The sequence below is a fragment of the Pseudophryne corroboree genome, chromosome 6 (genome assembly GCF_028390025.1).
Source record: "Pseudophryne corroboree isolate aPseCor3 chromosome 6, aPseCor3.hap2, whole genome shotgun sequence".
In the NCBI taxonomy this organism is placed as follows: Eukaryota; Metazoa; Chordata; class Amphibia; order Anura; family Myobatrachidae; genus Pseudophryne; species Pseudophryne corroboree.
In genome coordinates, this window is record NC_086449.1 from 92,780,462 (window position 1) to 92,801,419 (window position 20,958).

Consider the following 20,958-nt stretch of genomic DNA (forward strand, 5'->3'; position numbering starts at 1 on the left):
ACACAAACGGGTTTGGATGGCTACTAAAGGTAACCATCCTCACCTGATCTGTTTGCTTGTTATCAGTGTGTGTGTATAAAAGGTCAGTGAGTTTCTGGACTCATGAAAGACCCTTGCATCTTTTATCCAGTGCTGCACTGACGTGTCTGGATTCTGAGTCATGGGGAAAGCAAAAGAATTGTCAAAGGATCTGCGAGAAAAGGTAATTGAACTGTATAAAACAGGAAAGGGATATAAAAAGATATCCAAGCAATTGAGAATGCCAATCAGCAGTGTTCAAACTCTAATTGAGAAGTGGAAAATGAGGGATCCTGTGGAAACCAAATCACGGTCAGGTAGACCAACAAAAATTTCAGCCACAACTGTCAGGAAAATTGTTCGGGATGCAAAGAAAAATCCACAAATAACTTCAGCTGAAATACAGGACTCTCTGAAAAAAAGTGGTGTGGTTGTTTCAAGATGCACAATTAGGAGGCATTTGAAGAAAAATGGGCTGCATGGTCGAGTCACCAGAAGAAAGCCATTACTACGCAAATGCCACAAAGCATCCTGCTTACAATACTCCAAACAGCACAGAGACAAGCCTCAAAACTTCTGGAACAAAGTCATTTGGAGTGATGAGACCAAAATTTAACTTTTTGACCACAACCATAAACGTTACTGTCACAACTGAGGGTTTAGGCTGACGGGAGGAAGCCTCAGTTGTAGGGGCTGGAATGAAGTTAAACTTAGATGGTTTAATCAGACCCCTGGACATGTAAGTGTGGAAGGAAACCCGAAGGTGTGACCATGACAAGCAGGTTAAAAGTCAAATGAAAGTTTATTAAACAGACTCCGTATAATCACAACAGCGTTCACAGTCAGTATTAGCAGTGGCAGATAATGCAGTTCCTGGATCACTAAACCATAAAAGGTATAACAGGGCACTGGTAGGTTGCAGAACGGATGTTATAGTCCTTGGGTGGAATAACTTTACCAGGCCAGGCTGTAGTAGTGGAGACAACCGAGGAACACGCCAGTAGGTGTATGAGATGATGCTGGTAACTGGAATGCACTGTAGGAGTCACTGGACGGAACCAGCCAGATGGTGGAGACACGGAGTTAAAACTGAAAGATGCTAGGGTGCGTGGAAACAGATGAAATGAAGAATGGTTACCGGTGGTAGTGGATACTGCTGGTAAGTAGAAATCTGCTGGGAGAACACCGGCTCTTTAAGGAGGTTGAATTCTGTTGGAAGCAGGTTGCTGGAAACAGATGGGTTAATAGCTGAAAGCTTGGAAGCTGGAAGCAAATGAAGTAATAGCTGAAAGCTGGAGCAGTCACAGAGGATTGCAGAGTCAGGCTGCACCGCAGGATGGAAAGCAGGTGCGGGTCTCTTTGTGGATGCTGGAGACAGGAGCTGGAACCTGGAGAAACAAACCACAGGAGAGAGAGACTGGAACAAGGTATGACATTCAAAGCACTGACATCTATCTGGCCCAGACACAGGATACTTATACCTGCTGCTATGCAGGCATTGGCTGGGCAATTATGCAGATTCCAGAGACGGTGGGTTGGAGGAATTGGAGCATGTGATCAAATCCAACATGGCTGCGCCCATGCTGGAACCTGGAGGGAAAACTGGTTTGAAATGAAATGTGCAAACATAATGATAATGGCGGCGCCGGCCGCGGAGGACAGGAGACGCCAGATGATAGTTATATGCTGAGACACTTGGAGGGCAGCAGAAGCCGCGGCAGGCATGATACATGATTCTGAGAACCTGCAGCAATAACACAGTAACGGCGGCGGAGGCCGCGGAGGACGGGAGACGCCATGTTGGATTCAAACATGGCGCCGCTGTGGTAGTGTCTCAGAATGACAGGAGGGATGTGCAGAGTGTTGACACAGATGAGATCCGGATTTGGAACGCTGGGCCAGTCTCAGAAGACACCTAAACGGCAGGTAATGGCGTCCAGATACCCGGATCGTGACAGCACCCCCCCCTTTAGGAGTGGCCCCAGGACACTTCTTAGGCTTTAAAGGAAACTTTGAGTGGAAATTTCGGACCAAGGCAGGAGCATGGACGTCTGAGTCATTGGTCCAAGAGCGTTCTTCAGGACCATAGCCCTTCCAGTCAATGAGATACTGTAACTGACCGTAACGGAAACGTGAGTCCAAAATCTTGGCCACCTCGTACTCGACTCCCCATTGAGTCTGGGAGCTAGAGGAAGTGCGGAATGAAACCGATTCAGGATCAGCGGTTTCAACAAGGAAACATGAAATGTCCCGGGTATTTTCAAGAAGGGTGGTAACTGTAATCTGTAGGCAACAATTGAAAACTTGTTCAATCTTGAAGGGACCGATGTAGCGAGGTGCAAATTTCATGCTGGGAACTCTCAACCTCAAATTCTTCGTGGACAACCACACACGATCACCCACCTTGAGAGCAGGAACCGCTCTACGCTTCCTATCGGCAAACTTATTATACCTGGATGAGGCTTTAAGCAGGGCTGCGCGGACGTTCCTCCAGTTATTTGAAAACTGACGCAAGGTGACATCCACTGCTGGAACAGAAGTTGCGGGAAGCGGTTGAAATTCTGGGACTTTAGGGTGGAATCCATAATTTATGAAGAATGGTGTAGAAGAAGATGAGGAATGGTATTGATTGTTGTGGCTGAACTCGGCCCAAGGAAGGAGTTGAACCCAGTCATCTTGAGAGGAAGACACATATATACGGAGGAAAGCCTCCAAGTCCTGATTCACCCTCTCGGTTTGACCATTGGTCTGAGGATGGTAAGCCGTGGAAAACTTTAACTTGACTTGGAGGGCTTGACACAAACTTCACCAAAATTTGGCTACAAATTGTACGCCACGATCCGAGATGATCTCTTCAGGAAGACCGTGAAGTCGGAAGATCTCTTGTATAAATACTTGAGCCAACTTGGAAGCTGACGGAAGACCGGTGAGAGGGATGAAATGTGCCATCTTGGTGAACCGGTCAACTACCACCCAGATGGTATTAAACTTGTTGCAGATAGGTAGATCGGAAACAAAGTCCATCGACAAATGGGTCCATGGTCGACGGGGAACAGATAATGGAACCAGTTGCCCCGCAGGCGACTGGCGGGAGACTTTGTGTTGGGCACACTTTGGGCAGGAGGCAATAAATTCCATAACGTCCTTCTTCAGAGTTGGCCACCAGTAGGACCTAGAAATAAATTCAAGGGTTTTCTGAATGCCTGTATGTCCAGCAAAACGGGAAGCATGGGCCCAATGCATGAGCTTCTTCCTTAGAACTGGCTTAACAAAACTTTTCCCTGGTGGAGGCGTAGAGTCCATCCCTACCGTGGAGAATGCCAACGGATTAATAATAGGATGCTTGTCTGCAGACTCGGACTCATTTTCTTGCTCCCATGAGCGGGAAAGGGCATCGGCCTTACGATTCTGAGAACCCGGACAGAACTGGAGTTTAAAGTCAAACCTAGAGAAGAAAAGTGCCCATCTGGCCTGACGAGGGTTCAGACATTGTGCGCCTTTGAGATATAAAAGATTTTTGTGGTCGGTAAGTATGGTGATTGAATGAGAAGCTCCCTCCAACAGGTATCTCCACTCCTCCAGAGCGAGCTTGATGGCTAGCAACTCCTGATCGCCAATGGCATAGTTGCGCTCAGCTGGGGAGAACTTCCGGGAGAAGAAACTGCAAGGATGTAGATGTCCATCTTTGGCCCTCTGGGATAACACCGCTCCTACTCCAACGGAGGAGGCATCTACCTCTAAGATAAAAGGAGAGTCGGTGTCGGGCTGTTTCAAAACTGGTGCAGAGATGAACCGTTCCTTCAGAAGGTGAAAGGCCTGCGTAGCTTCTTCGGACCACTTGGACGGATTAGCACCTTTCTTGGTTAATGCAGTGATAGGCGCCACAATGGTGGAAAAGTCTCGTATAAACTTTCTATAATAATTGGCGAACCCTAAGAACCTCTGGACCCCTTTGAGGGTTAAGGGTATAGGCCAATTCTGGATTGCTTGGAGTTTCTCAGGATCCATCTCTAGTCCGGAACCGGACACAATGTAACCTAGAAACGGAATGGTTTTAACTTCAAACATACACTTCTCCAATTTACAATAGAGGTGGTTGACACGGAGACGGGAAAGAACCTCCTTTACCCAGAAACGATGATCTTCTAGATTATTAGCAAAGATGAGGATGTCATCTAGATAAACCACGACATGGCGGTATAAGATGTCCCTGAAGATCTCATTCACGAAGTGCTGGAAGACTGCTGGAGCATTGCTCAATCCGAAGGGCATGACGAGGTACTCATAATGTCCGTCACGGGTGTTAAAGGCGGTCTTCCACTCGTCACCCTCACGGATCCGGATGAGATTGTAGGCACCCCTCAAGTCCAGCTTTGTGAAAATGGTTGCACCACTAACTCTATCAAAGAGCTCGGTAATCAGGGGTAAAGGGTATCGGTTCTTGACGGTAATGTCGTTCAGACCTCTGTAGTCGATGCACGGACGCAGACCACCGTCTTTCTTCTTAACGAAGAAGAAGCCTGCGCCGGCTGGAGAAGAAGATGGTTGGATGAAACCCTTCGCCAGGTTCTCTTTGATGTACTCTTCCATGGAGTGTGTCTCAGGCAGAGACAACGGATAAATTCGGCCTCGCGGTGGAACCTTCCCTGGAATGAGGTCGATTGGGCAGTCCCATTCTCTATGAGGAGGAAGGATATCAGCAGAGGCTTTACTGAACACGTCCGTGAAGTCTTGATGTGGAGGAGGCGGAACATCAGATGACCTGGGGAAGGAAGCACAAACAGGAAGAACTTTGGCTAAACAAGTCTCAGCACAGGAGGGACCCCATGCCAGTATTTGTGTAGTCGTCCAGTCAATCGATGGGTTGTGGAGACGGAGCCATGGAAGGCCTAAAACCACTGGATGTGTGGCTCTTGGAATCACTAGAAAAGAAATATACTCAGAATGAAGAACTCCCACTCTCAGACGAACTGGAAGAGTCCTTAAGGAAATGACTGCGTCAAAAATCTTGCTGCCATCCACGGCAGTCAAAGAGATGGACGAGGACAGTCTCTCGGTGGGTAGGGACCACCGTTTAACATAAGCTTCGGTTATGAAATTCCCAGCTGCTCCGGAATCAAGGAGGGCAATGACGTTCCTGTAACGCTGAGCAATTTGGAGCGACACTGGGAGGTTACAATCATGAGGAGATGGAGAGGAGATCATTACTCCTAGCCGGCCCTCTCCTTGGTGAGCTAGGATCTGGAGTCCCGAACGTTTGGGACAGGCGTTGATAGTGTGCGACGGAGCTGCACAGTAGAGACATAGAGACTCGGAGAGGCATCTTCGGCGCTCAGCGGGAGATAGACGGGAACGACCAATTTGCATAGGCTCATCCTTGGATAGAGATGGTTGACGAGGAGGAGGAGCAGAAGATTTAGGAACGGATGATCTTCCTCGCTCGGTTGCTCTCTCTCTGAACCGTAGATCAACCTTCGTGCATAGTGAAATTAGCTCATCCAACTTAGAAGGCAAGTCTCTGGTAGCTAACTCATCTTTAATGCGTTCTGACAAGCCATGTCAGAATGCAGCATACAGGGCCTCGTCGTTCCAGGCCAGTTCAGATGCCAGGATTTTGAACTGTATAAGATACTGTCCCACAGTACGTGTTCCCTGGCGTAGACGGAGAATCTCAGATGAAGCAGAGGAAACCCGGCCCGGCTCGTCGAAGATGCATCTGAATGATGCTACAAAGTCAGTATAGGAGGACAGCAGGGGATCAGACTTCTCCCATAACGGTGATGCCCAATCAAGGGCTGAGCCACTGAGGAGAGAAATAATATAAGCAACTTTGGTACGGTCACTGGGGAAGTTGCCAGATTGAAGCTCAAAATGGATTTCGCATTGGTTAAGAAATCCCCTGCAGAACCTTGGAGATCCGTCAAATTTTGCTGGCGTTGGAAGATGAAGACGTGGTATGGAAATGGGCAAGGTGGGTGGGGTTACAGCTGGAGTCACTGTGGTGGACGCACCAGAGGTGCCAGGTCCACGGAGGGTCGTCTGAATCCCATCCAGCCGAGTAGAGAGATCCTGGAGACAGCGGATGATGTGACCTTGTGCAGCCTCCTGATGTTCGAGTCTGGCTGCCAGTTCTTGCATAGGTCTAGCCGCTTGATCCTGGTCTCCGGCTGGATTCATATGGTCAGTGCTTACTGTCACAACTGAGGGTTTAGGCTGACGGGAGGAAGCCTCAGTTGTAGGGGCTGGAATGAAGTTAAACTTAGATGGTTTAATCAGACCCCTGGACATGTAAGTGTGGAAGGAAACCCGAAGGTGTGACCATGACAAGCAGGTTAAAAGTCAAATGAAAGTTTATTAAACAGACTCCGTATAATCACAACAGCGTTCGCAGTCAGTATTAGCAGTGGCAGATAATACAGTTCCTGGATCACTAAACCATAAAAGGTATAACAGGGCACTGGTAGGTTGCAGAACGGATGTTATAGTCCTTGGGTGGAATAACTTTACCAGGCCAGGCTGTAGTAGTGGAGACAACCGAGGAACACGCCAGTAGGTGTATGAGATGATGCTGGTAACTGGAATGCACTGTAGGAGTCACTGGACGGAACCAGCCAGATGGTGGAGACACGGAGTTAAAACTGAAAGATGCTAGGGTGCGTGGAAACAGATGAAATGAAGAATGGTTACCGGTGGTAGTGGATACTGCTGGTAAGTAGAAATCCGCTGGGAGAACACCGGCTCTTTAAGGAGGTTGAATTCTGTTGGAAGCAGGTTGCTGGAAACAGATGGGTTAATAGCTGAAAGCTTGGAAGCTGGAAGCAAACGAAGTAATAGCTGAAAGCTGGAGCAGTCACAGAGGATTGCAGAGTCAGGCTGCACCGCAGGATGGAAAGCAGGTGCGGGTCTCTTTGTGGATGCTGGAGACAGGAGCTGGAACCTGGAGAAACAAACCACAGGAGAGAGAGACTGGAACAAGGTATGACATTCAAAGCACTGACATCTATCTGGCCCAGACACAGGATACTTATACCTGCTGTTATGCAGGCATTGGCTGGGCAATTATGCAGATTCCAGCAACGGTGGATTGGAGGAATTGGAGCATGTGATCAAATCCAACATGGCTGCGCCCATGCTGGAACCTGGAGGGAAAACTGGTTTGAAATGAAATGTGCTAACATAATGATAATGGCGGCGCCGGCCGCGGAGGACAGGAGACGCCAGATGACAGTAATATGCTGAGACACTTGGAGGGCAGCAGAAGCCGCGGCAGGCATGATACATGATTCTGAGAACCTGCAGCAATAACACAGTAACGGCGGTGGAGGCCGCGGAGGACGGGAGACGCCATGTTGGATTCAAACATGGCGCCGCTGTGGTAGTGTCTCAGAATGACAGGAGGGATGTGCAGAGTGTTGACACAGATGAGATCCGGATTTGGAACGCTGGGCCAGTCTCAGAAGACACCTAAACGGCAGGTAATGGCGTCCAGATACCCGGATCGTGACAGTTACATTTGGAGAGGGGTCAACAAGGCCTATGATGAAAGGTACACCATTCCTACTGTGAAACACAGAGGTGGATCACTGATGTTTTGGGGATGTGTGAGCTACAAAGGCACTGGAAACTTGGTCAAAATTGATGGTAAGATGAATGCAGCATGTTATCAGAAAATACTGGAGGAAAATTTGCACTCATCAGCCCGGAAGCTGCGCATGGGACATACTTGGACCTTCCAACATGACAATGATCCAAAACACAAGGCCAAGTCAACCTGTCATTGACTACAGCAGAATAAAGTGAAGGTTCTGGAGTGGCCATCTCAGTCTCCTGACCTCAATATTATTGAGCCACTCTGGGGAGATCTCAAACGTGCAGTTCATGCAAGACAGCCCAAGAATTTACAGGAACTGGAGGCTTTTTGCCAAGAAGAATGGGCAGCTTTACCATCTGAAAAAATAAAAAGCCTCATCCACAACTACTACAAAAGACTTCAAGCTGTCATTGATGTTAAATGGGGCAATGGCCCTCATTCTGAGTTGTTCGCTCGTTGCCGATTTTCCCTATGCTGCGATTTGTTGCTAATTGCGCATGCGCAAGGCATCCTGCATGCCTTGCGCATGCGCTCAGTTATTTAACTAAAAACTTAGCTGTTTTGCTGTGGATCCTGCGGCGCTTTTCAGTCGCACTGCTGATCGGTGAATGATTAACAGGAAAGGGGCGTTTCTGGGTGGTAACTGAGCGTTTTCCGGGAGTGTGCTAAAAAAAGCAGGCGTGTCAGGGAAAAACGCGGGAGTGTCTGGAGAAACCGGGGAGTGGCTGGCCGAAGGCAGGGCGTGTTTGTGACGTCAAACCAGGAACTAAACGGACTGAGCTGATCGCAATCTGTGAGTAGGTCTGGAGCTACTCAGAAACTTCTAGGAATTATTTAGTAGCAGTTCTGCTAATCTTTCGTTCGCTATTCTGCTAAGCTAAGATACACTCCCAGAGGGCGGCGGCCTAGCGTGTGCAATGCTGCTAAAAGCAGCTAGCGAGCGAGCAACTCGGAATGAGGGCCAATACATGGTATTAAGAACTGGGGTATGTAAACTTTTGATCAGGTTTATTTGGGTGGTTTCTGTTGTCATTATGATTTAAAAAGAGTAAACAGTTGTTTGACAATAAATGGCTTCACCCAACCACTAACCATGAGTGAAAGAAAAGTTTGTTAGTTATCATCCATATTCTCTGACAAATGGCCAGAAAATCACAAATTCTGCTAGGGTATGTAAACTTATGAGCACAACTATATATATACAGGTTGAGTATCCCTTATCCAAAATGCTTGGGACCAGAGGTATTTTGGATATCAGATTTTTCCGTATTTTGGAATAATTGCATACCATAATATATCATGATGATAGGACCTAAATCTAAGCACAGAATGCATTTATGTTTCATATACACCTTATACACACAGCCTGAAGGTCATTTTAGTCAATATTTTTTATAACTTTGTACATTAAACAAAGTGTGTGTACATTCACACAATTCATTTTTGTTTCATATTCACCTTATACACACAGCCTGAAGGTCATTTAATACAATATTTTTAATAACTTTATGTATTAAATAAAGTTTGTGTACATTGAGTCATCAAAAAACAAAGGTTTCACTATTTCACTCTCACTCAAAAAAGTCTGTATTTCGGAATATTCCGTATTTCGGAGTATTTGGATATGGGATACTCAACCTGTATATATATATATATATATATATATATATATATACTGTATTGCCCAGAGCCTACAATTTACATTTTTATTTAGAGCAGCAGCCTTACTTACTGGGGAGGGACAGCTGGTTCCTCTACAGTATCTCCTCCAAGCCACACAACCTCTGCTAGCTTCACAGTCTCTTTTTTCTTCCGGCAGCCTGCGCGCCCAGCCAATGACTGAGCCACAAGTTGCTCCTGTGCACACACTATTGGACAGCTGAGGCATCGCTCAGCTGCCCTGTGCTGTGATGCGGTGCCGGCGACTGTGTGGTGAACTGGGAGCCCAACCACAGATCGGATTGGTATGAGAGATCCGATCTGTGGCAGGCGATTGGGGGCCCTTTTAGAAATGGGGACCAGGGGTACTTACCCACAGGCACCTTAATCTGGCTCTGCATACATCTGTATGGGGAATGTTTTCCATAGGTGTGAAGGAATTTGTGGCAGCAAATTTTGAATTTTGGGGTCTAAATCTGAAAGAGTATGGTCATTTTACATATGTGTAAGAAGTGTGGTTGATGGGCTAAGTAAATCCTTAGCTGTCTGCTCATTTTCTTTGAGTACCTGTAGGATCAAAACATGGGAAATACAAAAACCATTAAAGTTTTATTCATATTAGAGGTCCCACCCTAATAATGAAATTGTGGCATCTGCAGCTACCAGAAATGAATGTACTAAGACAAGGTGGGATACTTGATTAGTCTTATGTAGCATATGCATTTTATTAGCCAACATTATAGTGGTGACAGTTCTCCCATAAAGAGGAAGTGAAGCTACTGCTACAATGAGTGATCTGCTGCTCCTGTGTCAATAAGAAAATAGTACTAGTTCCTTTTATATCAAACTAAAAAATGAGCTCTGTCATGCCACAAGAAATCATACTATAAATAGGAGTTACGGAGTCTAGTCAGTGTTAGTAGCCGCAGTGCGGTTTATGGAGGACGCAGGTCCCTGCCGTTGCCAGGCAACCAGGACGCAGCACCTCCTCCCACCAACGGAGCTTGTCTTAGCTCTGTTAGTCTGTCCTCAGTGTTATTCCTTGTCCCTGTCTTTCTCTTCCTGTATTTGTCTTTTCTACCGACAGATAACTCTGGTCATCTCTGGGGTAAGCTTGTACTTTCGACAGTGGCGTAAGTCCTGGTGGGCATCCTAGTACCGGTAGGCATATAAAAACTTAAGGGAAAAGCAGCACTTATAGGCAAGAAGAACTACTGGTGCACTCTACGAGTCTTACACTCAGGTGTCTGAGGTTATTGGCCAGAAGATCTGGGATTAATGTCCAGATGACTAACAACTTTCAAATTTGTCCTACTTGTAATCATCTGCCACCCCGGTCACAATGCCAGTCTTCCCAAGTACTTTCCTCAAACCATAACAGTCAGTCTGGATACTCTATGTCTCCATCAGGGGGAGGAGACAGCAACATCTCTTCCCTCCAATCATGTTCCCATTGGTGCCAGTCATCAGAGCAGTACTGCCTTATTGCAGTTCCGAGAGAATTGACTATGTTCATCACAAACTAAACAAGCACTGTTTCTAAGAATGGGCAGGTCACATCTGTCACTGGAGTTATACCTGTTTCTGTCTCAATGGATAATCTGCATATGCATTTGTTTTTAAGCTGTCACATTCCTTTTTGTTTCAATGTTAGCCTCATGATGCTTAGCCATTTTCATAACCTCATCAAATGGTTTCAGCTTCCAAGTTTGAAGGAAAATTTTACATAATCTGTCATTTCTGGTCTGTACCTGTCTACAAAAGCCGTAGCTAACAATTCTTTGACATACTATTTCTTAAAGATGTCCTTCACCCCGCTATTTTGATTCATTCACTGCTGAATCATTCATGATTTATATACCTAAAATCTGTTGCCTTTCCTCATTTTCATCTATTTTTTTTCCGCTCATGCTACTACATTCATCTCAGTTGTCCTGGCTCTAGTAATTGTGTTATAGTAAGAAATGTAGCTTGTGTTGCATGGTCAGGAGTTTAAATACTCAGTATTTCTCTGCCTCTGAACACGTTCTTTGAGTATATGTTCAGAATCTAAATTTGTGCATCCACTAGTCGAAAGATGGGGTGAACATATAAGGTGGCAGCTTACTCACTCCAGCAATAATGTATGGGACTGATACAATTAGGGGAATGCCCTTCTTTAATAGCATACAGTTTGGTGATGAGCGAACCCAGTTGATCAAGCTGGTTGTTACCAATGTCCTATTTTGAGCTGTAACTAGGGAACTCAGCAGTGTATGTACATTAGAGCTGCTATTTTCTTGAAAGGGGTTATAGTGGCTCATTGTGGATAGAACTGCCATTAACTCTTCTTTGGGTGAGCTAGGCAAGAAAGTGTCACGGTTCACTAGAAATTGCCTTATTGCTTGGATTTAGTGATTCACTTGAGCCTTACCATTTTTCTTTCTGTGCAAACGGGGTCATTCTGAGTTGATCGCTCGCTAGCTATTTTTAGCAGCCGTGCAAACACTGTGCCGCCGCCCACTGGGGAGTGTATTTTAGCTTAGCAGAAGTGCGAACGCATGTGCAGCCAAGTTCTGCAAAAACAGTTTGTGCAGTTTCTGAGTAGCTCTTAACCTACTCAGCGCTTGCGATCACAAACGCCCAGCCATGCCTGCATTTTTTCAGACATACCTGTGTTTTTCCAACCACTCCCTGAAAAAACGGTCAGTGGACACCCAGAAACTCGCCCTCTTTCTGTCATTCTTCTTGTGGCCGTCAGAGCGACCAAAAACTTTGCTAGAACCTGTGCTAAACAACAAATGCCTTTGTACCTGTACGTGCGCGTGCGCATTGCGGAGCATACGCATGTACAGAAATGCCAATTTTTAGCCAGATCGCTGCGCTGTGAACAACCGCAGCTAGGGATCAACTCGGAGTGACCCCCACAGAGTAGAACCACATGACACTTGCTATTATACCTTTTGCTCAAAAACTTGTTCACGGCTTGCCATGAGAGGAAAGGATATCCTCATTTGGGTGAGATGTGCTCAAACTGAAACATAAATTGCAGTGTAGAAATTAAGCAGCCAGTATTTGCAGTACCATGCACAGAAACAGTATTACCCACCCAAATAAAAATCTCTCTGCACATGTTACCTCTGGCCACACGTGCAGTGCAACATAGTTTTGCCCAATGGCTTGCTTTCTTGATTTGCAAACAAACCCAAATAATCCACCAAGTTTGTTTAGAAATAGGGCTGCATTTCTCAGATTTAAATACCATGCTCTCAAAACAGACATCAGTTAAAGAAGAATAGAACAATGCCTTATGCTCCCCTTTTCTTCTATTAACCACTTAACTGATGATATTCCCTTCAAAACTGTTGATAACATTGTTGTTTTAAAATTTATTTTATTTAATAAAGTTTAAAAAGTATTTTTATAAATATTTATTCATTATAGTATGCACATCTGCAGAATGGATCTCCTCATAACAAATGGGGGGACAAGGTGGGACGGCGCAGTCGCATGAAATCTGACCATGGCAGTTAAGTTATTGTTAATTACAATTTAATGAAAAAAAAACAACCCAATGATGTTAACACAAATTTACAGAAGTTAAGTCCTGATATATAGAGAAAATTCCTTCAATCCGGATAGGTGTTCTGGAAACTTTACAAGAAATAGAGTTTTAACTCTCAAGTTCCAATGTACTGTTCTGAGGACAACAGTCATGACAAATAGAATGAAAAATGCTTTATGCTTTTTTCCCCTAAATGGGGTACATCTTGGATGAGTTATTTGACATCTTTTCTTTTATTGCTGGTCTGAAATCTTTTATAGGTCAGGTGAATTATTAAAGCTTATCTGCAATTACAAACAGATGACACAACTCTTTCTGAAAGGTAACATTTTGATGCTATCAGTCTAGTTTGTTAGAAACAGGACTGCATCTCTCATATTGTAATGCCATGCTCCCAAAATAGACATCAATAAAAATACCCTGTGTGAGGCTTGAACTCACGACCTTCAGATTATGAGACTGACGCACTACCAACTGTGCTAACAAGGCAACTGTAGGCTTATTTTTGGATTAGAAAAGGTGAGGCATTTTGGTTTAACAAATTTCCGATATCAGTAAAAATGTTTTCCTTGTATGAAACTTTGAAGGAGATTTATTTCAGCTTCCCATATGGTCTAGTGGTAAGGATTCCTGGTTTTCACCCAGGTGGCCCGGGTTCAACTCCCGGTATGGGAATGGAATCTTATTGTTGTTTCTAAACAGATTCAAAAGCAGAGGAACAAAAACTAATAGTTGTAGCCAGATGTTTCCTTGTGTCTGATGTGGTTCCAATTGCAGACGTGATCCACTGCTACTAATTGTGACAAGGTTTTGGGCAACTGCTGTGCCATTATCACACAGCCATAAATTTCCCATGTTAAAACACATGAACGCGCATCAACCCGGGAAATTTCTTGGTGTGAACGGGTACAGGGACAAAAACTTGGGTTTTCTGTCCCCGCATTTCAACCCTGCAATTGACCAGGGTTGGTCCCGGGATGATCCCTGGACAGTGTGAATGGTGCAGGGATATGTCCCACCTTCCCAGTTTGCCTATACTAATGCTGATTGGCTATTTAGTGCACTTCCTGGTCTTGTGTCTTTTCTGAGACGCCCATTTTCAGAAAATGCAGGGCCATCCCGGGTTCAGTATGAAAGGTGCAGACCTGGGATGTCCCAGCAAAAAATGCTGGTGTGAAAGGTGCCAACCCGGGAATGTCCCTGCATGAGCCCGTGGCAGAATTCCCGGGGTTTGCCCCTGCATTTCTGGTGTGAAAGGGGTATTAGATTGCAATGCCATGCTCCCAAAATAGACATCAATAAAAATGCCCTGTGTGAGGCTTGAACTCACGACCTTCATATTATGAGACTGACATGCTACCAACTGCACTAACAAGGAAACAATGTACTTTTCTTTGAAAAGGTGAGGTATTTTGGTTTAACAAATTTCCGATATCAGTAAAAATGTTTTCCTTGTATGAAATTTTGAAGGCTGTTTATTTTTGCTTCCAATATGGTCTAGCAGTTAGGATTCTTGCTTTTCTCCCAGGCAGCCTGTGTTTGACTCCCGGTATGGGAATGGAATCTTATTGTTGTTTCTAGACAGATTCAAAAGCAGAAGAACAAAAAGTAATAGTTGTAGCCAGATGTTTCCTTGTGTCTGATGTGTTTCCAATTGCAGACGTGATCCACTGCTTCTAATTGTGACAAGTTTTTGGGCAACTGCTGTGCCATTATCATTGGCCTTAGCACAGGTAACATTTCCAGGTATTATGAAATGGTGAGAAATGGGCTCTCTGAGGACAAAATTCAAAAAGAATAGAACAATGCATTATGCGCCCCTTTTCCATCATTGATTCCAGCTGCATAAAAAATAAAATAAAAAAATGTTACAAATGTTTCAAGTGATCTGAAAACACCTTTTCCATTAGTTATGGTCTAAAATCCTTTGGCGTTAAATTTTTTTTACAGATGTTGAGTCCTGTTATAAAGAGAAAATTCCTTCAATCCGGATAGGTGTTCTGGCAACTTTACAAGAAACAGAGTTTTAACTCTCAAGTTCCAATGCACTGTTCTGAGGACAACAGTCATGACAAATAGAATGAAAAATGCTTTTTTCCCCTAAATGGGGTACATCTTGGATGAGTTATTTGACATCTTTTGATTTTATTGCTGGTCTGAAATCTTTTATAGGTCAGGTGAATTATTAAAGATAATCTGCAATTATAAACAGATGACACAACTCTTTCTGAAAGGTAACATTTTGATGCAATCAGTCTAGTTTGTTAGAAACAGGACTGCATCTCTCATATTGCAATGCCTTGCTCCCAAAATAGACATCAATAACAATGCAATGTGTGAGCCTTGAACTCACGACCTTCAGATTATGAGACTGACGCGCTACCAACTGCGCTAACCAGGCAACTGTAGGCTTATGTTTGGATTAGAAAAGGTGAGGCATTTTGGATTAACAAATTTCCTATATCAGTAAAAATGTTTTCCTTGTATGAAACTTTGAAGAAGATTTATTTCAGCTTCCCATATGGTCTAGCGGTAGGGATTCCTGATTTTCACCCAGGCAGCCCGGGTTCGACTCACGGTATGGGAATGAAATCTTATTGTTGTTTCTAAACAGATTCAAAAGCAGAGGAACAAAAACTAATAGTTGCAGCCAGATGTTTCCTTGTGTCTGATGTGGTTCCAATTGCAGACGTGATCCACTGCTACTAATTGTGACAAGGTTTTGGGCAACTGCTGTGCCATTATCATTGGCCTTAGCACAGGTAAAATGTCCAGGTTTTATGAATCTGTGAGAAATGGTCTCTCTGAGGACAAAAATCACAAAGAATAGAACATTGCATTATGCTCCCCTTTTCCATCATTAATTCCAGCTGCATGAAAAATAAAATAAAAAATGTTACAAATGTGTCAAGTGATTTGAAAACACCTTTTCCATTAGTTATGGTCTAAAATCCTTTGGCGTTAAAACAAATTTACAGATGTTAAGTCATGTTATAAAGAGAAAATTCCTTCAATCCGAAAAGGTGTTCTGGCAACTTTACAAGAAACAGAGTTTTAACTCTCAAGTTCCAATGCACTGTTCTGAGGACAACAGTCATGACAAATAGAATGAAAAATGCTTTATGCTTTTTCCCCCCTAAATGGGGTACATCTTGGATGAGTTATTTGACATCTTTTCTTTTATTGCTGGTCTGAAATCTTTTCTAGGTCAGGTGAATTATTAAAGCTTATCTGCAATTATAAACAGATGACACAACTCTTTCTGAACGGTAACATTTTGATGCAATCAGTCTAGTTTGTTAGAAACAGGACTGCATCTCTCATATTGCAATGCCATGCTCCCAAAATAGAAATCTATAAAAATACCCTGTGTGAGGCTTGAAGTCACAACCTTCAGATTATGAGACTGACGCACTACCAACTGCGCTAACAAGGCAACTATAGGCTTGTTTTTGGATTAGAAAAGGTGAGGCATTTTGGTTTAACAAATTTCCGATATCAGTAAAAATGTTTTCCTTGTATGAAACTTTGAAGGAGATTTATTTCAGCTTCTCATATGGTCTAGCCTTAAAGATTCCTGGTTTTCGCCCGGGTTCGACTCCCGGTATGGGAATGGAATCTTATTGTTTCTAAACAGATTCAAAAGCAGAGGAACAAAAACTAATAGTTGTAGCCAGATGTTTCCTTGTGTCTGATGTGGTTCCAATTGCAGACGTGATCCACTGCTACTAATTGTGACAAGGGGGTAAATTTACTAAGGTGGTAGATTTTTAGAACTGGCGATGTTGCCCATAGCAACCATTCAGATTGTATCTATTATCTTCTAGAAGCAGCTAGACAAATGTTAGGTAGCATCTGATTGGTTGCTATGGGCAACATCACCAGTTCTAAAAAAAAACTCCCACTTTAGTAAATTTACCCCAAGGTTTTGGGCAACTGCTGTGCCATTATTATTGGCCTCAGCACAGGTAAAATTTCCAGGTTTTATGAATCTGTGAGAAATGGCCTCTCTGAGGACAAAAATCACAAAGAATAGAACATTGCATTATGCTCCCCTTTTCCATCATTGATTCCAGCTGCATGAAAAATAAAATAAAAAATGTTACAAATGTGTCAAGTGATCTGAAAAAACCTTTTCCATTAGTTACAGTATGGTCTAAAATCCTTTGGCGTTAAAACAAATTTACAGATGTTAAGTCCTGTTATAAAGAGAAAATTCCTTCAATCCGGATAGGTGTTCTGGCAACTTTACAAGAAACAGAGTTTTAACTCTCAAGTTCCAATACACTGTTCTGAGGACTACAGTCATGACAAATAGAATGAAAAATGCTTTATGCTTGTTTTCCCCTAAATGGGGTACATCTTGGATGAGTTATTTGACATCTTTTCTTTTATTGCTGGTCTGAAATCTTTTATAGGTCAGGTGAATTATTAAAGCTTATCTGCAATTATAAACAGATGACACAACTCTTTCTGAAAGGTAACATTTTGATGCAATCAGTCTAGTTTGTTAGAAACAGGACTGCATCTCTCATATTGTAATGCCATGCTCCCAAAACAGACATCAATAAAAATGCCCTGTGTGAGGCTTGAACTCACGACCTTCAGATTATGAGACTGACGCGCTACCAACTGCGCTAACAAGGCAACTGTAACCTTAGATTTGGATTAGAAAAGGTGAGGCATTTTGGTTTAACAAATTTCCGATATCAGTAAAAATGTTTTCCTTGTATGAAACTTTGAAGGATATTTATTTCAGCTTCCCATATGGTCTAGCGGTAAGGATTCCTGGTTTTCACCCAGGCGGCCCGGGTTCGACTCCTGGTATGGGAATGGAATCTTATTGTTGTTTCTAAACAGATTCAAAAGCAGAGGAACAAAAACTAATAGTTGTAGCCAGATGTTTCCTTGTGTCTGATGTGGTTCCAATTGCAGACGTGATCCACTGCTACTAATTGTGATGAGGTTTTGGGCAACTGCTGTGCCATTATCATTGTCCTTATCACAGGTAAAATTTCTAGGTATTATGAAACTGTGAGAAATGGGCTCTCTGAGGACAAAAATCACAAAGAATAGAACAATGCATTATGCTCCCCTTTTCCATCATTGATTCCAGCTGCATGAAAAATAAAATAAAAAAATGTTACAAATGTGTCAAGTGATCTGAAAACACCTTTTTCATTAGTTATGGTCTAAAATCCTTTGGCGTTAAAACAAATTTACAGATGTTAACTCCTGTTATAAAGAGAAAATTCCTTCAATCCGGATAGGTGTTCTGGCAACTTTACAAGAAACAGAGTTTTAACTCTCAAGTTACAATGCACTGTTCTGAGGACAACAGTCATGACAAATAGAATGAAACATGCTTTATGCTTTTTTTCCCCTTAATAGGTACATCTTGGATGAGTTATTTGACATATTTTCTTTTATTGCTGGTCTGAAATCTTTTATAGGTCAGGTGAATTATTAAAGCTTATCTGCAATTATAAACAGATGACACAACTCTTTCTGAAAGGTAACATTTTGATGCTATCAGTCTAGTTTGTTAGAAACAGGACTGCATCTCTCATATTGCAATGCCATGCTCCCAAAATAGACATCAATAAAAATGCCCTGTGTGAGGCTTGAACTCACGACCTTCAGATTATGAGACTGACGCGCTACCAACTGCGCTAACAAGGCAACGGTAGGCTTATTTTTGGATTAGATAAGGTGAGGCATTTTGGATTAACAAATTTCCTATATCAGTAAAAATGTTTTCCTTGCATGAAACTTTGAAGGAGATTTATTTCAGCTTCCCATATGGTCTAGCGGTAAGGATTCCTGGTTTTCACCCAGGCGGCCCAGGTTCGACTCCCGGTATGGGAATGGAATCTTATTGTTGTTTCTAAACAGATTCAAAAGCAGAGGAACAAAAACTAATAGTTGTAGCCAGATGTTTCCTTGTGTCTGATGTGGTTCCAATTGCAGACGTGATCCACTGCTACTAATTGTGACAAGGTTTTGGGCAACTGCTGTGCCATTATCATTGGCCTTATCAAAGGTAAAATTTCCAGGTATTATGAAACTGTGAGAAATGGGCTCTCTGAGGACAAAAATCACAAAGAATAGAACAATGCATTATGCTCCCCATTTCCATCATTGATTCCAGCTGCATGAAAAATAAAATAAAAAAATGTTACAAATGTGTCAAGTGATCTGAAAACACCTTTTCCATTAGTTATGGTCTAAAATCCTTTGGCGTTAAAACAAATTTACAGATGTTAAGTCCTGTTATAAAGAGAAAATTCCTTCAATCCGGATAGGTGTTCTGGCTACTTTACAAGAAACAGAGTTTTAACTCTAGTTCCAATACACTGTTCTGAGGACTACAGTCATGACAAATAGAATGAAAAATGCTTTATGCTTGTTTTCCCCTAAATGGGGTACATCTTGGATGTGTTATTTGACATCTTTTCTTTTATTGCTGGTCTGAAATCTTTTATAGGTCAGGTGAATTATTAAAGCTTATCTGCAATTATAAACAGATGACACAACTCTTTCTGAAAGGTAACATTTTGATGCTATCAGTCTAGTTTGTTAGAAACAGGACTGCATCTCTCATATTGCAATGCCATGCTCCCAAAATAGACATCAATAAAAATGCCCTGTGTGAGGCTTGAACTCACGACCTTCATATTATGAGACTGACATGCTACCAACTGCACTAACAAGGAAACAATGTACTTTTCTTTGAAAAGGTGAGGTATTTTGGTTTAACAAATTTCCGATATCAGTAAAAATGTTTTCCTTGTATGAAACTTTGAAGGCCGTTTATTTTTGCTTCCAATATGGTCTAGCAGTTAGGATTCTTGCTTTTCTCCCAGGCAGCCTGTGTTTGACTCCCGGTATGGGAATGGAATCTTATTGTTGTTTCTAGACAGATTCAAAAGCAGAAGAACAAAAAGTAATAGTTGTAGCCAGATGTTTCCTTGTGTCTGATGTGTTTCCAATTGCAGACGTGATCCACTGCTTCTAATTGTGACAAGTTTTTGGGCAACTGCTGTGCCATTATCATTGGCCTTAGCACAGGTAACATTTCCAGGTATTATGAAATGGTGAGAAATGGGCTCTCTGAGGACAAAATTCAAAAAGAATAGAACAATGCATTATGCGCCCCTTTTCCATCATTGATTCCAGCTGCATAAAAAATAAAATAAAAAAATGTTACAAATGTGTCAAGTGATCTGAAAACACCTTTTCCATTAGTTATGGTCTAAAATCCTTTGGCGTTAAATTTTTTTTACAGATGTTGAGTACTGTTATAAAGAGAAAATTCCTTCAATCCGGATAGGTGTTCTGGCAACTTTACAAGAAACAGAGTTTTAACTCTCAAGTTCCAATGCACTGTTCTGAGGACAACAGTCATGACAAATAGAATGAAAAATGCTTTATGCTTTTTTCCCCTAAATGGGGTACATCTTGGATGAGTTATTTGACATCTTTTGATTTTATTGCTGGTCTGAAATCTTTTATAGGTCAGGTGAATTATTAAAGATAATCTGCAATTATAAACAGATGACGCAACTCTTTCTGAAAGGTAACATTTTGATGCAATCAGTCTAGTTTGTTAGAAACAGGACTGCATCTCTCATATTGCAATGCCATGCTCCCAAAATAGACATCAATAACAATGCAATGTGTGAGCCTTGAACTCACGACCTTCAGATTATGAGACTGACGCGCTACCAACTGCGCTAACCAGGCAACTGTAGGCTTATTTTTGGATTAGAAAAGGTGAGGCATTTTGGATTAACACATTTCCTATATCAGTAAAAATGTTTTCCTTGTATGAAACTTTGAAGGAGATTTATTTCAGCTTCCCATATGGTCTAGCGGTAGGGATTCCTGATTTTCACCCAGGCAGCCCGGGTTCGACTCGCGGTATGGGAATGAAATCTTATTGTTGTTTCTAAACAGATTCAAAAGCAGAGGAATAAAAACTAATAGTTGCAGCCAGATGTTTCCTTGTGTCTGATGTGGTTCCAATTGCAGACGTGATCCACTGCTACTAATTGTGACAAGTTTTTGGGCAACTGCTGTGCCATTATCATTGGCCTTAGCACAGGTAAAATGTCCAGGTTTTATGAATCTGTGAGAAATGGTC

General features: G+C 42.7%; 9 non-coding genes across 9 annotated transcripts; 3 read left to right on the forward strand and 6 right to left on the reverse strand.

Annotated features, from left to right (window-relative positions):
- Positions 1-13,228: 13,228 nt before the first annotated feature.
- Positions 13,229-13,301, reverse strand: TRNAM-CAU (transfer RNA methionine (anticodon CAU)). Its single transcript has one exon. It is a non-coding gene; the product is annotated as a tRNA-Met (tRNA).
- A 114-nt stretch (positions 13,302-13,415) lies between these two features.
- TRNAE-UUC (transfer RNA glutamic acid (anticodon UUC)) lies at positions 13,416-13,487 on the forward strand. The gene has a single exon. It is a non-coding gene; the product is annotated as a tRNA-Glu (tRNA).
- Positions 13,488-14,117: 630 nt separating this feature from the next.
- Positions 14,118-14,190, reverse strand: TRNAM-CAU (transfer RNA methionine (anticodon CAU)). Its single transcript has one exon. It is a non-coding gene; the product is annotated as a tRNA-Met (tRNA).
- A 1,985-nt stretch (positions 14,191-16,175) lies between these two features.
- Positions 16,176-16,248, reverse strand: TRNAM-CAU (transfer RNA methionine (anticodon CAU)). Its single transcript has one exon. It is a non-coding gene; the product is annotated as a tRNA-Met (tRNA).
- A 1,138-nt stretch (positions 16,249-17,386) lies between these two features.
- Positions 17,387-17,459, reverse strand: TRNAM-CAU (transfer RNA methionine (anticodon CAU)). The gene has a single exon. It is a non-coding gene; the product is annotated as a tRNA-Met (tRNA).
- Positions 17,460-17,573: 114 nt separating this feature from the next.
- Positions 17,574-17,645, forward strand: TRNAE-UUC (transfer RNA glutamic acid (anticodon UUC)). The gene has a single exon. It is a non-coding gene; the product is annotated as a tRNA-Glu (tRNA).
- A 776-nt stretch (positions 17,646-18,421) lies between these two features.
- Positions 18,422-18,494, reverse strand: TRNAM-CAU (transfer RNA methionine (anticodon CAU)). The gene has a single exon. It is a non-coding gene; the product is annotated as a tRNA-Met (tRNA).
- A 114-nt stretch (positions 18,495-18,608) lies between these two features.
- TRNAE-UUC (transfer RNA glutamic acid (anticodon UUC)) lies at positions 18,609-18,680 on the forward strand. Its single transcript has one exon. It is a non-coding gene; the product is annotated as a tRNA-Glu (tRNA).
- Positions 18,681-19,455: 775 nt separating this feature from the next.
- On the reverse strand, positions 19,456-19,528 carry TRNAM-CAU (transfer RNA methionine (anticodon CAU)). Its single transcript has one exon. It is a non-coding gene; the product is annotated as a tRNA-Met (tRNA).
- Between the last annotated feature and the right edge of the window lie 1,430 nt (positions 19,529-20,958).